At 46.1% G+C, this 5,074-nt stretch overlaps 1 pseudogene; it reads right to left on the bottom strand.

Annotated features, from left to right (window-relative positions):
• Positions 1 to 1,653: 1,653 nt before the first annotated feature.
• Positions 1,654 to 4,447, bottom strand: LOC107100741 (annotated as a pseudogene).
• Positions 4,448 to 5,074: the final 627 nt, after the last annotated feature.

Below are 5,074 nucleotides of genomic sequence, written 5' to 3'. Positions count from 1 at the left end.
ATGATCTGGTTGAACTGTAAAGTGCCTTGAGATGACATGTGTTGTGAATTTGGCGCTATATAAATAAACTGAATTGAATTGAATTGAATTATTCACAGTAGTTACATAAAGCGAAAAAGCTGTTGTTTTCTCAAATAAACGGTACTTACAAACAAATCCTGTCTGAAACACACCGTGAAAGATAGCGATTAGCTCATTTCCAAAACTGCTTGGGGCTGCTTTCCACTATCTTGGATCTACACCTTCCTTTAACATCATCAAAATAATACAGTAAAATATCCAGCAGGGGGCACCCTAGTGTGGTTTTCAACCAAAGAGGCAGCACATATGTTTCTGAACGTGCTGTAAGTGGATAGTTCCATGAGCTGACCCTCCTCTGTCACTGTCAGATGTGTGCTGTATGCCGCGTTGTCTCTGAATGGAAACTGTATCTTTGTCTTGTCTCTGCTCCAGGATTCGGCCACAGAAAAGTAGTTCCTAAATTGACCATGGAGCGCCTCCAAGTGTGCAAGAATTGCATGTGTAACAGGAGGCGAAAGCTTAGCAGAATTTATATTATGGCAAGCCAAGAATGCCACTATTCCCATCTAATTATCACGTTAAGATTGAAATTCACCCACTGCAAGCGCCAATTTTTATTGAAATTTCGCTGCTTTTTTCGCCGTCTTTTACCAACATGACGCGCATTCTTAATGCGCATATTGACTGGTCAAATCGCGTGTTCTTGGCGTGCATTTTGACCCTAATATGGTAATAATGTCCTTCCTTTTTTTCCAACAGCCAATGCTAGGGTGACCAAATGTCCGTATTTCCCGGGACATATCCATATTTCATGTCCTCTCCCGGGCGTCCCGGGTTTTTTTAGAAAGTGAGGAAATGTCCTGATTTCACTGCGCACGACGTTGTGTGTGACGTAATGCCTGAGCCGCGTCAGTGCGGGCAGCCCTGTTCTTAATCAGAGGCTCTGTTCGAAAAACCTGGGCTGCATCCTCCAAGGACGCGGTCTACCTAGACTGGATCCTTCCAAGTCCTTGAAAATAAGGAGGCCAGAAGAGTTTAGGCTGTAAATTCGAACAGGTCGCTTGCTTAGCAACCGTGAAAGTTGACACACAAAGCAGGAAAAGAATGAATACCGAGGTTTTCAAAACTNTTCACGTGGGAATCACACAGAAATCATGCATCCAACCAGTACCCACTATATGCATTAAGAAAAAGCAGTGATACTTATCAAAAGTTCTGTCTATCAGGAGCCTTTCAAACACACTCTGCTCTACGCACTGCCTCCGGCTGAACAGCAGTCACCACAGGTGTTTGAGCTTTGGGAGACTACTGTTCGGTGGTCATCACAGAAGTCTTTGGTGTCTGTGTCTCACTGGTGTCTGACTGTCCAGTCTCTGTCAGTGAAACAAGCACGTCCATTGGTGATTCCTCTGATGGAAACTTTTTTTAAGGAGTCACCAGTGGCAACTGCCCTGCTGACAGCCTCTGGTCCTGTGTCATGATGCAGCCACACGTGGTCCTGGTGTCTGAGGAACACTCTTCCATCTGTCAGCCTGATGATGTAGGAGTGGGGACCCTACTTTCTCATAATAGCCCCCGGAATCCATTGCTGCTTGGAATTACTGCAGAAGTTTTTGACATAGACCTTGTCACCTGGTTTCAGCAGTCTCTCTCTTGCATGAAGATCGTGCCTCTCCTGCTTTTCCTGCTTCCTCTCTACCTTTGCCTTCAGGTCAGGGCGAAGCAGATATATCCTTGACTTCAGCCTATGGCCCATCAACATCTCTGTTGGTGTACACGCAGTAGTGGTCTGAGGTGTAAGACGGTAATTTAACAGGAAACATGAGAGTCTAGTACTCAGTGTATCACCTGTCATGCGCTTCAACCCCATCACCTTCGCACAGCTCCTTTCCACCCAGCATCGAATGGACTGGCTGAACGTCCTGTACAGAGCGTGAAGGAAGATTCCATTCTGCTACATGAAATCACTGAACAGCTCGCTAGTGAAGGTTGGACCGCTGTCTGTGAGGAGTCTAAGGATTCAGGAAGACCATGAACTGCAAACACTTGTCTGAGTTTCTCAATGTTTGAGGGAGCTGTTATGTTGCCCATGATATAACATTCTATCCACTTAGAGTGGGCATCGACCATGATAAGAAACATCTGGCCCATAAAGGGCCCTGCAAAGTCAAGATGTAATCTAGACCAGGGACAGTCTGGCCATTCCCATAGATGCAAGGTAGCTGATGGCAACATTTTCTGATTGGCTTGACACTGTGTGCACAATTTTACCTTGTTTTCCAGGTCTAAATCCATTTTTGGCCACCAGATGTAGGATCTTGCGAGACTTTTCATTCTAGACACACCTGGATGCGTCTCATGCACTTCCTCCACGATCTGTGAGTGGCCTGGGGGGAGGCACAACGACCCTAGTCCCCCAGAAGATGCACCCATCTTGTCAGCTAAGCTCAGTCTTTCTTTTTGCATAAGGCCTCAAATTCTCACTGACGATCACCGCGGGCCAGCCTTGTAGCAGGTAAGTCTTTACCTTAGACAGGACAGGGTCTCGCTCAGTCCATTGCGTGACGTGAGATGCATTCACTGGTGTTTCTGACAACTTCTTTAAAGAAAAGACAAGACAGTCTCTGGAGGCACATAAGTGGTGACTGGTGTCTCTGGCAATGATAGGCGACTGAAAGCATCAGCATTTGCATTGTCCTTTCCTGCCCTGTACACAATGGTGTATTGGTAGGCTTATAATGGGAGTGCCAAACGTGGGATTTGGGCAGGGGCAAATGGGGGAATGCAACTCATCTCACCAAACAGAGTCATCAGTGGCTTATGGTCTGTGTGGATTTTGAAAGGACAGTCGTAGAGATACTGAGCGGTCAACGTGCGTGAAGCAAAACCAATAGGCTTCTCTGACCCATCCTCCACCACGTGGGACAGCACAGCCCCTACACTGTACGGCGATGCATCACATACGAGGGTCAACTCTTTGTCTGGATCGAAGTGCACAAGCAATTTCGCTGACTAGAGCAATTATTTCATGTCCCTGAATGCTTTTTTTTTGTTCCTCACACCACTGCCACTTCTTGTCATTGTGCAGTTGTTTATAAAGCGACGCCAAGACCTTTGAGAGGTCCCGTAGGAATTTCCCATAGTAATTCAACATTCCAAGGGAAGAGCTGAGTTCGGTGATGTTCTTGGGGCTTCCTTTATAGCTCGGGCTTTGTCTTCCACTGGGCAGATACCCTCGGCTGTGATCTTGTGTCCTAGGTAAGTGACACTCGGTGCCATGATCACACACTTGTTCCTTTTTAGTCTCAGCCCTGCATCCAAGTTGCTGAGATGCTCAACCTCTGTAGCCCCCGTAATGAGCAGATCATCCAGGTAGCGGGCTACTTGTGGGATGCCCTGCAACTGGCCATTGTCTTTTAGAAAATGGCGGGGCTGTACACCACTCCAAACACTAGGCGGTTGTATTTGAAGAAACCCTTCTGTGTGTTTATGGTGATGAATTCCTTGGACTCATTGTTTAGCAGCAGCTGTTGATAGGTGTGGCTCATATTCAGTTTTGTGAATGACTTTCCCCCAGCCAGAGTTGCAAATAGGTCATCCACCTGTGGCAACCGGTATTGCTCCAGCTTATATAAGCTCAGCTTATAGTCCCCACATATTCTCACTGTTTTGTCAGGTTTCATAACAGGAACAATGGGAGCTGCCCATTTAGAGAACTGGACTGGCTCAATGATGCCCAGCATCTGTAAGCATTCCAGTTCCTCCACTTTCTGTTTCATGGCGTAGGGTACCACTCTGGGCTTGTAGAAACGTGGTGTGGCATTGGGGTCAATGTGGAGTTTCACTGTCATTCCTCTAATTCTGCCCAGCTCATCCCTGAACACTTCACTGTACCGCTGCAGAACATCCTCTGTTGTGCCTGTGTACTTCACTTCATGTCAGTTCCTTTTAATTTTTTTCTGGTCTTTGTTTTGGTTTTAGCCCCTCTGCACTTCTTTTCGAAATTTCCTTTTTTTTTGTACCCCCGCCAGACTACATCCTTGAATTTGCATTAATTTGCATAGTGTGCCCTTCCACACCAAAAACATTCAACTGGCTTGTCAGATCACGGACTGTCTTTCTTGACATGATGCACTGCCACCAGTTGCTCTCCAGCATGCCCTTACTGGATGTCTTTGGCGTTGCTAGCAGCCGTTTCCATGCCCTGAAGAATCTCTAGAGCCTTTTGAAAGTCAAAGTTGCCGTTGTCTCACTCAGCAAGCGGTGCTGAATTGCATCATCATTTATGCCGCATACCGTTGTCTAGCACCGCTCCGAATTCACAGTACTCTGACAGCTGTCTAAGCTCCGCTATGAAGTTAGCCATGGACTGACCTAACTTTCTGAAGTGACTGTGGAACTTGAAATGCTGAACAATTACAGACATTTTCGGATTGTGGTGGTTGCGAATGAGTTTTACTAAGTCTGCATATGGAATTTCACCTGGTTTCCGTGGTGTAGCCAAGTTCCGTATCAGCTTGTACGTCTTTGCCCCACACACACTCAGGAGAATCGAGCGCTCCCTAGCCTATTCAGTAAATCCATTAGCATTGAAAAAGTGTCCCAACCTTTCCCCATACTTAGTCCAATCCTCGTCTCCCTCCGCATATTCACCAATAGTTCCAAATATTGCCATGATTTTTACAGGTTGTTGTTCTTCTTCCTGTCCCCTTTCCACAGCAACTGGCACTCTGTTCCCGTCGCCAACCTCCTCTTATCCCTCAGCGATGGCTTGTCTTCATTCCTCTACCCCGGTTTCCCTCATTGAGGCTTTTCACCTAAGCTAGCTATAGCACTTGACTAGCTAAAGCTAACAACAAAACAAACGTGAAAACATATCCAGTTTACCTCATCGCCAAAAATGTGTGGTAACTTCTAATAAATGAACCACACTAATACTGATGTCTAGTTTGCATTTTCAGAGAGAAACTGTTAATACAACTTGCCAACGGAACATCCAGTCTTCTTCTATGGTTCTGAGATCTCATCATATTAGCAACAAAGATTACAAAGT

This window comes from Cyprinodon variegatus, unplaced genomic scaffold (genome assembly GCF_000732505.1).
Source record: "Cyprinodon variegatus isolate N-32 unplaced genomic scaffold, C_variegatus-1.0 Scaffold30, whole genome shotgun sequence".
NCBI lineage: Eukaryota > Metazoa > Chordata > Actinopteri > Cyprinodontiformes > Cyprinodontidae > Cyprinodon > Cyprinodon variegatus.
This window is presented reverse-complemented; position numbering and strand designations above follow the sequence as displayed.